Source organism: Pinus tabuliformis, chromosome 8 (assembly GCF_031772625.1).
Source record: "Pinus tabuliformis cultivar Carrire ecotype Pingquan chromosome 8, CPIR1, whole genome shotgun sequence".
Taxonomy (NCBI): Eukaryota; Viridiplantae; Streptophyta; class Pinopsida; order Pinales; family Pinaceae; genus Pinus; species Pinus tabuliformis.
This window is the reverse complement of record NC_142294.1, coordinates 1,330,240,160-1,330,253,786: the sequence shown is the minus strand read 5'-3', so window position 1 is coordinate 1,330,253,786 and position 13,627 is coordinate 1,330,240,160.

The following is a 13,627-nucleotide window of genomic DNA, read 5'->3' as shown; positions in this document are numbered from 1 at the left end:
TTAGTATAATTTTGGGAGGATACATTTTTTGCAAGATCATCAAATCAACGTGATACATGTATAACATAAACATAATAGCATATAGACATATAAAAATTAAGTGCATCAACGCATAAACATCATTCTAGCTAGGGTCCAGTCATCAATGCAAATCCATATCAACAATGCATGTTATGACCTCATGCATGACAACAACTATTACTCCATTGCACAGATTGCCACATGCAACTATCAACATGCATAAGAAATGCCTAATCAGCTACACATACGTATGAATGCATGTAGTCGAGCATAAGTGATCAATTCTTGTAATCAACCTACAAGACCGATACATGTAATCAAAAAAGTCAAGAATGCACCTGACATACATGGATTTAGTCAAGCGACATATAATCAACATGTAAGTGACATATAACGTATGAAACTAGTCATATACTTTCGATGATGCATCCCACAAAATCACATCAAGTTCCTCATGACAACCTTACTACAATCATGATGAACATGATGCAATGCAACAATCACATGGAATGAAAGTGTAAGAGACACACATGCAACTAACATGCATGCATGACCAAGAATTTTCACTCAAGGAGAGTGCAACCATGCTCTAATACCAACTTGTGGTATCAGATATGACCCAAAGAGAGCACAACCATGCTTTGATACCAATCTATAACACCCCTCCTCCTAGGTCCACCTAAGCAACCAACTAGCTGGGGCAAACATGTGATGAGACAGGTCACTATAAGGGATTCAATCTCCTTGGCAACCTTAAGGAAATGGAATCAATGGAACACATCAAAAAAATCCATCCACATCAGCAAGAACACCCGCAGAAGGCAAGTCAACTACTTAGACATCCTATCCTAGGTCCCACTGATGTTTTAATCCTTTTAACTCAATTTCTCTCTCATGTTATAGGCAAGAAAACGGCCAACAATCCAAAGTCACTCTCATAGGCCTATGTGCCAATGACTATGGAATTTTCTCAACGGACCCGTGCCAGCGACCTCGAGATTTGAGCCACTTTTCTAGCCTAAAATCTTGGCCTCTGCCCAAAACTTGCTACAACATTTATAATCCATCAAAGACATGATAACAATGTTGATAACTCAAAATCAACCTTGGGACTAGGCCTGAACATCCCCAATCAGGATTGACATTCTAAAAAACACTTGGCATCAATGCAACCTCTAGGTCTAGGATACAAGACAGAGCATAACTGACTAAAAGAACTTATGAAACATAAGGATCACCTCCTTCTCCATTGAACTATTATATCATGAATTAGATCTTACATCCATCCATTCAAGAATTACAAGTAAATAAATGAAATAACCATGACATGAACCAATCATATAACCATGTTTATAACTAGCATAAAACCATACAAATATCTGAGATATGATAGCCATTAAATCCACATATAAATCAATGAAAAATTAAGAGAACTTAGATTTTATTAATCATAGGAAAATCCAACTAGGTTTGTCGCTTCCATGTACCACTCGACTGTAGACATGGCTAAACCAAATATCTCTTTCAACCAGTCACCCTCGTGCCATATTCTAATAATAAATGTGGGATCTCATAGAACAACCAAACCAAGAACAACCAAGGAAATCCAAAGGTTAAACCACCTCCACCCTCATCAAACTATGATCACGTGAAAATTGGTGCTCCGATCACAACCAAATTGAACTTGGAATGCCATCTAGAATCCATCACTATCATTGAGGAATTTTCCATCTCCTTGTCTCTAAGGCTTTACAGAATCCAATCTCGAATCACTAGGCCCTAAACCTAGACCAATCTCTAAAGCTTTACTGCAAAGCAAACCTAGATTACCAGGCTCTAAACTGAGACTTATCCCTCGGGCTTTACTGCATATCCTGCCAAAAGCAGTCAAGGGATTATTAGGCCTTGTTGAAGCCTTGAAAATAATTGTGACAACATGGGGGAAAACCACCCGGTTTGGGCCTTGGTTAGCAACTCATTTTCCATTTGGTGTAGTGGCTTCGACTGGGGATAATGGGACCAGTTTCCCAGAAATATTTAGATAGTGTTGGTGGGGTGATATATATTGTAACGGGAGAATGTCTGAGCTAAATGTAATATAATCTAACTAATAAACACATGCATATATCCTGTTTTAACACTATTTAGCTATAAATATACCCAGAAATTAAATACAATATGCAATCTACAATGATCTCCTACAACAATTGGTAATATAGATCATTCAACTACAATAAGAAGTGAATTCGTTTAACAATAATCGTTTTGGATAAATAGTTAGACAAAATGATCGTGAAAGACATATCGCATCTAAAATCGTTCATGTATTCAAAATAAAGTTAAATCCTACATCATACAATAGTGCAATAATGCTAAACTGTAATTCAGACTTTCACACATAAAATAGTTTAAAGAAGAGTTATTTCCTGATACATAAATAAAAAAATATCATAAGATAAAAGTACCATATATGGCGAGTCCTACTCATGTGTTTCAGCAATATTAATCCAGTCTCAATCATTCTAACACATTCTAAGAGTACAAAAGTGAATTTCAGTAGAGTATGCTAGATATTTGAAAGAAAATAGATCTTGTTCCATTCATTCCATCATAACCTCCTCAAAAGTACAGAAGTGCAATGTTTCAAAGAATGTCTCTGATAAAATTTCTGGAACCCTCTCTAAATGCAGGAGAGGGGTTTAAATTGTAACACCCTCCAGGGTAAATGTGCATATAAAAAAAAAAAATAGGAACAGAAATACAATAAACATATCAACCATCAAAATCCATATATATATCAATACATTTGCACATGAAAATCAAGGGAATGTTTTTTTTTTTCATTAATAAATGCAATGAACCAACCGGTGATGGGACTACCACGTTCCACCCAACCATGGATTGGTTGAGCCAAGTCTCTCTTGAGCCAATCACCCCTATGCCATATTCCAAGCATGAATGTGGGATCTCATAGAACACATCAATCAAAACTCATCCAAGGCTTCTAGTGGCCACCCACCTCAACCCATCAAACAGTGATTCCACCTCACAATCAGACATCACCAAAAACTGTCATCAGATTGGTCTCCATCCAAGCCTTCCAAGGCTTCCAGAGCATTTGTCCAACCAAGGCTTCCAAAACTAGTAACTCAACCGACAACTTATACAGGGCTTCCAGAGCGTTTGTCCAACCAAGGCTTCTAGGACTAGTAACTCAACCTGCTCGGGGCTTCCAGAGAATTTTTCCAACCACGATTTCTAGGACTAGTAACTCAACCCAAGTTGTTACAGGGCTTCCAGAGTGTTTGTTCAACCAGGGCTTCCAAGACTAGTAACTCAACCCAAGCTATGGAAAAATGAGAACCAACCAAAACAAAGCAATGAAAGTAAACCCACAATCACCATTGCTATCGAGGAAATGGAAAGGCTAGGCAATCCACTGTCAATCTTAGCCATCCTCCATGCCAATGACAGATCATAACCAAGAAACCACATGCATGTGCCATGCATGCCAAAACTAATGAAGAACTCATACATGCAACTCGGTACCTGCAAGAAAATATGATGTAGCTGTTGATGCCAATGCCTTCTTGTGCTTTCTTGCTCTTACTTTGCCTTCTTGCTCCAAGAATCCAAGAATGCCACCCCCTCCAATAGTGCTCCAAGAAAACTCTAAGTAACCAAGAGTATGAGAGAGAGAGAGAGAATAATGAGAGAGCTCCAAAACTAAATTGACCAAGTCTTTCCCACTGATCCTCATAAGCCTTTTTATCAATGAGGCCTCTATTTTTTTCATTTTCCATTATTTTCCTTCAATTTCCTGCTCACATGAAAAATGTGACCATTCACCTTCCTTTTCTCCTAATTTCCATTTATTTTCATAAATAAATGTGCCAAAATACCTTTTTTCCTCTTTAACTCCTTAGCCACTTCCTTTGCCAATTTCCTTAGCCATAAACAACCAAATGAACACCCCCTAGGATGTCTTTCCCACCATTCAGCTCGGAATATGTGTCCCAATCATCTGTGGTATTTATATATCTTTACATGGAATTTTCACCAGAGATATTATAGAACTCTCCCCCTTGGGGGAACACCATCCTTGGTGTTTAATGATACCTATAACCAAAAGACTTTTGAAAACAAAACATACTGTCCATGGAGATTTATAACACAGCTCATTGCAGTATTTACAATGAAATATCTGCTTAAAATCAAAAGATCATGACAACATGACAACATACCGCATAATGGAGCTTTATGACATAGCTCATTATGGTATTTACAATGATCATCCTGCTTAAAAACTCATATGACAGCATAACATCATGATAACATAACCACATGATAGCATAATAACATAACACCCATACCGCATAGTGGAGCCTTATAACACAACTCGTTACGGTATTTACATCCATACACAGGTGTACATATAACAACCTCATCAAAATATATATACCAAAACATATGCCAAATCATATACCAAACATATATCAATCATACACTAATCATCATATAGCATCTACCAAAACATCACAAGGCATTTATTGAAACATCATATAGCATGTATCAACCAACATAAAGCATATATCAAATCATCATAAAGCATATATCAACCATCATAAAGCATATATCAATCACCATAAAGCATATACTAAAGCAACATAAATCAAATACTAAACCATCATAAAGAAACTACCAAACCACCATAAGTAACCACCAAACCACCATATCAAGCTGCTAGTTCTTGTAGTTGATTTCAACTACCCAATCAAACATGTTCATGATTCCTATACCACGCACATAGCTTCCATCAGTTTTAAAATAAATTAAAATAAATTCACATCATACCTCATTGGTAGCTTGTCAATAAGGTACCATTTCAATCATGTTTGCTTCCTATCACAACAAGTCAAACTAGCATATTTGACCAAGTCAACATGTATAAAAATATCACATCAATTTAGCTCAAACATAACCATCAAAATCATAAATGACATGTAACCATCATAAATAAAAATCTTAGATCACATGTAATTATCATGGGTCAGAATCATAAATCACATGCATACTAAAACCGAAATACAATACCGACACTTATCCTTCATTGATCCTTACTTCTACCTTGGTTCTTTCTGTAACACATTGCATTGGTTGCCACACCTGACAAACATCCTGTTCCTTCTCCTCAACCATGTGCACATATGCATAGTGTGCATCACACACATACAACCACATACGAGATGCAACTCCATGCAACACATTCATCTACACCTGACATACACCTACAACTAGTGTACAACATAGTGCATAATCTATACTCAATGTGCAATACCACTCAATACATGTAACTACACAGAGTTCAATACAACGAGTATGCAAGCCACAATGCCATGACTACATGATGCACATACATAATACCGCATGTCCATAACACAATGTCAAGGACATGCACACAATACCACATGTACACTAGTACCATATGTACAACATGTACATAGTACCACCAGTACACTGCAGCACTTGCACAATGTGTGCACAACATCACATGTACATGGCACCACCTGCACAACGTGTACATGATGCCACATGTACACTGCACCACTATACAGTTCATATACAATACCACACGCACGACATGTACATGACGCCACATGTACACAACGCCATATGCATGACATGTACATAGCACCACATGCACACAACACCACTTGTACAATATGTACACAACACCACATGCACACGACACCACTTGTACGATCATGCACACCACACCATATGTACATAGTTCCAATGTACCACATGCACGCAACACCACCTGTAGATAGCACTACATATCCAACATGTACATAGCATCATATGTACACAAAACTAAATAGCCAACATGCGCATAGCACCATAGGCACAAAAAACTATGTATTCATCATGCACACAGTACAATATGTACACTGCACCATATATCCAACATGTACATAGAACCATCTATACCCAGGACTGAATATGCAACATTCATACAAGACTATCTATACTAACACCCATTACATAACATCACATAAATAACATGTACACATGCTATATATGCACAACACCGCATGCGTACAAAATCACAGATGAAACATGTACAAAATATACAACATATGCATAACAGTAGTACCACACATCCCAACTGCATTGTCTCTGCCAAGTAGCTTTGTTTCCAGTGTCTTACACATGCTTGTCCCAACATGCCACAGACCACACTGTTTTCACTTTGTTGATGTATCCTTCAACATTACCTATTATAACATAGACATAGGCATAATACAAGTATACAATATCAAATCCTATCCACATGATACTGACCTCGTATATTTGTCATGGCTATTCTTCCCAATTGATTCCTCTTAAGGCCAAGAACCTCTTCATGTTTTTCTCCTACATAAGCAATCATTCCTCCATAAGAATGATCCCTGACAACCCTGTTAGATAGTAACATAGATACATGGATACATACATACATATATAAACATTAACATAAAGCAATCGTGATCAGTTAGACAATGACATACATTCATACATGTATACATATATAAACTTCAACATAATCATGATCATAAAATAATTACTAGATAACATAAGATCTAGGTTAAGAGAAATTTCTTATTTATGTATAAGAATTGAGAGCAACAATTCCCAACATATCCAAAGCATACGACACCTCAAATCCATTTACTTTACCTTTTCATGTTACCTTTCTCATGACTATACTACTACCATCCATTTACCACAATGGACCCAGCCAGTCCAACTGACTATCATAGCCTTACCTTCTGCTACACTTACTCATGCACATAGCTTCATCTGGGTCTTATATCATTGGTTGGGTACCCCAAATCTCTCCTGATTTCCATCAACTTTCCTCTTTCCCAACCAATTCCCAAGACTCACAACATAAAAAGGGCAAGACAAGAGACAAACAAGAAGAAGACCATAAAAACCAATAACAACATGACTCCGCAAACAAAGTGATATGGCCATACACTAGACATAAACAAAGCCACAAATCAAGCTCAAAAATTCATAAAATACCAAAAGAACAAGACTAAAAACAAACATCATGACTCAATCCCCATGGTTCCCAGGGAAATCTCAACCCGAGCCTTCTTCAAGATTTCATGGCAACCTATTTTGCCAACTCCTTGCATCATGCTCACACATGTCAACCACATGTTCCAAATATCAAGACAATCATATTTATCAATTTGAAATCAACTTTTACAAACAATCATGTCATAATCCATAGTTATTAGACATAATGCTACAACTATCGACTACATTCAAGTACATATCAACTGTCTTGACACATACATGTTAGTAATATCATCTTAAAACAGAATCATTTGAACACATACTCATATTAAGAAATTCATCAATCATTCAACCACTTGAAAACATACCATTTTAAATAAATCAATTAGATGACATAATAGGCACTGAACACTCAAATACCAAATAGATGACGTAATCAACTATGAAACACCAAGTATAATACATAAGCAAACTCATACCATAGTATACCTTAGGGGAGGCTATCTTTTCTACATTATCAATCTAGTTAGCGAGATATAATTTTACAACATGTAAACTCAAGCACTCATAAGATCATGATATCCATAACAATATCTAACTAACATGTGCACATTGTAAACTCATACACAATTATCATTCACACATATGCAAGGAAAATCTAGATTAATATGAAACCATCTCACAAATATGTCGGTTTATACCTGAATATCACAACCATAACCATCTGCATAGGTCAAACCAAGTTAACACAATACATATAACATAAAGATCTTCAAGGCAACGAACATAACCATCACGCATATGACCAATCCAAATTATAACATCAATATCTCAATGAAATGACACTAATCACCAAGTTAATAGCATATAACAACAATAAGCTATATACCATAATCATCAACAACATACAACATAATCATCAGGTTATCTACTATAAAACAACAATAGCAATGCATACAACTACATGTTACTATCATTCTTGACTATCTGACATGTGCATATATCCACACTAATCATCTAACATCTATCATGAATGTAACCATAACATCAAATACATGTTCATAAACCTAATGTATATAAAATCCTTAACTTACATACCTGGATGTCAAACATACAATACATGTATGAAGATCTACACTTACCCCAAAGTCCAATGTCATAACCTCATATAATGATTTGCATCTCTTGGTCTATCTTAGCCAACACATTAGCATCATAACATCCAATAGCACCATGATGACCTAGATTGCATACAATGACTTCACACGGCATGTTTTGCCTACTATACATGCATAATCATAACCAAGACCATACATGAATTACAACAACCATTACTCCATTGTGAACATTACCACATGCAACCAACAATATGCATAAGAAATGCCAAATCAACTACACCTATGCATAAACACATGTAGTCAAACATAAGCGATCAATTCTTGTAATCAACCTACAAGACTGATACATGTAATCAAAATATTCAAAAATGTAACCTAACATACAAGGATGTAAGTAGGTAACATGAAAGCAACATGTAAGCGACATATAATTCATACACAATCAGTCACATGTTCTAAAAATGAAGACATCGTGTCTATTAATTTGAAATCAGCATTTACCAATATAACAACCTATAAGCATACCCCCTTGCTATCCATGGTCCACACGAAGGTAGAATGAGGAAGCTACTATAATGGCATGATTTCCAATGTCCAATTATGGAAATGGAATCTCCAAAGCTCTACTAAATTTAACCACACTTGAAAATAAATTGATTTTTATTTATCATACATTTGTATGAGACTAAGTCAAAAACATTTCACTTATTCCACTTGTAACATAATAACTAAAAACATGTCACTTTTCCATTTCCTTACATGCAACTTTTCAAATTCCTTGCATGCAACCTTTCAAATTCCCTACATGCAACTCTTCAATTCTTTGCATGAAAATAGGCATAGATCAGCGACATCCATATTATCACACTACAATACTATCCCATCCAAAAAAATAACATTTTCTTCAAACAATTACCATACTTTTACATTTTTCTTCAAACAACTATTATACTATTACATTTGCATGTAAGCATTTCTTCAAACACTTTACATGCAAACTAATATAGCAAACTATTTGCATAAAAGTAAGAATATATCAACTACAAGAATACTATTACAAATCAATACTATCCCCAACCACAAAAAACATACTCATTGGGGAATATTATCAAACAGTTTGTATGCAATTAATCATTGAACCATTTAAGCATTTCATCAAACACTTTACATGCAAACTAATATAGTGAATGATTTAATGCATATATCCTAAACTGTAGTAGTACAAGTTATGAAAACTGAACCATATGATCAGTGGTATTTTTCCTCACTATGGTTCAAGTTTCAACTTCTGAGATTTCATAGATGAAAATTTATAACAAAAATACCAACACAATCATATTTGGTGCACAATTCTAGGAGTATCCAGAAAGCTCGATTTACACTGGTCATATCTCCTACAACATAGCGAATAAATCTCTGAAAATTTTATCACAATATAAGTGGGATTTCCTCTCATTGTGGAAAACAATTTAGCTCCTGAGAGTGCCCAGAAAAAAAGTTATGACAAAAATATTAGTGTGACATGTTTGAGACCTAATTTTAGGAGCATTCAAAAGGGTCGACTCTCTCTGCTCATATCTCCTAAAATATTCCGACCCAATATCTAAAATGTATACCACATAATTAATGGTATTTACCCTCAATGTGGACAATTTTTCATAAATGCCAACGTGACCTGTTTAAAGGTGCATTTAGGAAGGTCATCTTCCTTAGATCATAATTCCTAAAGTATTGTGAGCCAATATCTGAAATTTTTACCACATTATCAGTGGGATTTACTTTCAGTATGGACAAATGTTCGACTTCTAATATTCCACAGAATAAAAGTTATAACAGAGATGACAGAAAGGTCTAAAAATTTAACCTTTTTTCTTCATTTCACCTATGATAGAACCCATTGAGTACAAGTGTTTGAACCATGCCTCTGATACCACTCTATTACAACCTTTGGGGTAAATGTGCATATATAAAAAAACATAATAGAAACATAAATACAATAAACATATCAGCCATCAAAATCCATATATACATTAGTACATTTAAACATGAAAATCAAGGGAATGAATTTTTTTTCATTAATAAGTGTAATGAACCAACCGGTGATGCGACTACCACATTCCATCTGACCATAGATTGGCTGAGCCAAGTTTCTCTTCAGCCAATCACCCCCGTTCCATATTCCAATCATGAATGTGGGATCTCATAGAACACATCAATCAAAACTCATCCAGGGCTTCCAGAGGCCACCCACCTCAACCCATCAAACAATGATTCCACCTCACGGTCGAACATCACCAAAAACCATCATCATATTGGTCTCCATTCAAGCCTTCTAGGGCTTCCAGAGTGTTTTTCCAACCAAGGCTTCTAGAACTAGTAACTCAACCCCCAACTTATACAGGGCTTCCAGAGCGTTTTTCCAACCAAGGCTTCCAGGACTAGTAACTCAACCCGCCAAGGGCTTCCAGAGTGTTTGTCCAACCATGGTTTCCAGGACTAGTAACTCAACTAAAGATGTTACAGGGCTTCCAGAGTGTTTTCTCAACTAGGGCTTCCAGGACTAGTAACTCAACCCAAGCTATGTAAAAATCAAAACCAACCAAAACAAAGCAATGAAAGTAAACCCACAATCACCATGGCTATCCAGGAAATGGCAAGGCTAGGCAATCCATTGTCAATCCCAACCATCCTCCATGTTAATGACAGATCATAACCAAGAAACCACATGCATGTGCCATGCATGCCAAAACTAGTGAAGAACTCATACATGCAACTTGGTACCTACAAGAAAATCTGATGTAGCTGTTGATGTCAATGCTTTCTTGTGCTTTCCTGCTCTTCCTTTGCCTTCTTGCTCCAAGAATCCAAGTATGCCACCCCCTCCAAGAGTGCTCCAAGAAAACTCTAAGTAACTAAGAGTATGAGAGAGAGAGAGAGAGAGAGAGAGAGAGAGAGAGAGAGAGAGAGAGAGTAATGAGAGAGCTCCAAAATTGATCTGACCAAGTCTTGCCCACTGATCCTCATAAGACTTTTTATTAATGAGGCCTCTATTTTCTTCATTTTCCATTATTTTCCTTCAATTTCCTCCTCACATGTAAAATGTGAACTTTCACCTTCCTTTTCTCCTAATTTTCACTATTTTCATAAATAAATGTGCCAAAATACCTTTTTGCCTCTTTAATGCCTTAGCCATTTCCTTTACCAATTTCCATAGCCATAAACAACCAAATGAACACCCCCTAGGATGTCTTTCCCACCATTCATATTGGAATACAAGTGCCAGTCATCCGTGGTATTTATATATTTTTACATGGAATTTTCACCAGGGTTGTTACATAAATACTAAACTATAGGTCCTAAAATAGAGTATTACAAAAAATAGCTAAGGAGGTTTAAATGACCTTCCTCAGATTATGCGAAAATAAAACTAAAATAAAAATAAACTAAATGACTAAATCATTTGTACTTGATCTTTGAGATTGCAAATATATGTCACAGGCTTTAGCTGAGTCGGTTGGTCGATCGCAGATTATAACTATGCAACAAATATAGCGCCTGTTAGTGCTGGCACCATCTTTGTGTTGAGGTTGTTAAGCACCTCAAAGTCATCCACTGACTGTATGGTTTCACTAAAACTGCTAGTATGCTTCCCAATTCAACCTGCTTAACTGTCTGATCACCTCCTCCTCTTCCTGCACTGCTTGCTTCCACTGTTGCTCTAGATGTTTCACATTCAAAATAAATCTTGGTAAAAATTCTATAACTAGGTTGGTGCCATGCATATTTTCGCTGCTGGATTCGATTATGTTTTTTACTATTGTCACTGCTATCATTTTTCCCTTTCTACTTGCTTCAACCGAGAATCCCAATCTGTGAAAGGGATGTGTTTGTGAGATTCCTCTAGTTTTGGCAGATCAACCTTTCTCCCATCCTCTGATTTGTGATAGGTGATAAAGTCAGAAATCCTTTTAAGGATTTCATCATACTCAAGTCTCATGTCAACAACTTGGTTTGTTAGCTTATCACTCATTTCGTAGTAAGGACTTATCTGTGAAATCTTCTGGAAAAGTACTTCCTTCTGATGAATTAGTTGGGAGTTAATACTGAGTGCTTCCTTTATAAACTCATCGATTGGCAGTTTATCCTTAAACTTATTTGTTATATCTTGTATCTACGCATCTCTTTCTGCTAGGTTGGCTTGATGTTGGGTTCACATTTGTTCAAATTCCTACTAGAGATGGGCTACTTGTAATTCCGCTTGTTGATTGGATTTTTCCTAAGCTAATTGTTGTTCTAATAGCATAATTCTTTGTTCTTTTTCCTTAAGCAGCATTTGGACCTTTTTCACTTTGTCAATATTTTTTGTGGCATAGGCTTCTGTGTATTGTGACAATTTTGTGAGATTTTCAGATGGGTCCATTGGCGAGTCCTTCCAAAAGATGTCCATTGGTTCATTTTCAGAAGTTGTAACAGTTACAGCGTCTAGGTTTATTTTCTTCCTCTGTCTCTTGACTACAACTTTGTGGGTGGGAATATAAAATACATCTAGTGGAGGTATTCTTAAACTCTCAAAACAATTTCTGAAGCGTGCATAATAGGAATGATTTCAACATTTTGAGTGTCCTTAACTCCTTCCTCTACCGTTTCCAGATTTGACTTGTGCTGGATTTGCTTAGGAGTCTGTATCTTAGATGTTTGCTCAGGGTTTGAATCTGTGTGAAGCTTCTTGTTGACATGTTTCCATTCCTATTCCAAGTCAATAATTGGGTTCTTTCCTGACTGAGTTGATGCAAAGACAATTTCTTCTTGTTTCTTTGTTGAAGTTTTCTCGATTGTTTCCTCTGTAGTTCCAGCTGTGTCCTTTCCAGACTCATTATTTGTATGTCCTCCTCCATTTTCATATTGCTACTATGATTGCTCTGACTCGTGCGTAGATCTCTGTTGGGTTTCTTCTTCAGAGTGTTCTTTGGAGCTGTCATCCAAGCTTACGCTGGGAGTTGGCTCCCTTATTGGTTCTATCTACAATAGGTCTAATGGGACCTTACATAATATTTTCTCCCTATACACATGGAAAGCTCTAAGATCATCTGGTATAAAAAGTGTCGATGCTAAATGCAACACTTGTGAGTATGTTTCTGCCTGTAAGAAGAGGTCATCAAAGGGCTCCCCTTCATGGGTGAATGGTTTTACTTTCACCATAATAATAAACATCTTAACAGTGTCACCCGATTCATACTGCCTTCCCAAAAATGTAGCTAATTTCAGAGATTTAATAATCTCTGCTTGTTTGCATGCATGTCCAAAATCATGTTACAAAAATGCACCACATTGTAATGGAAATGTAGGCCAAATGGCCTTCTTCTATTCGTTCATTCCTCTGCTTAATCCACCTTCCCCTGCTATTTGGTAAGCTATTT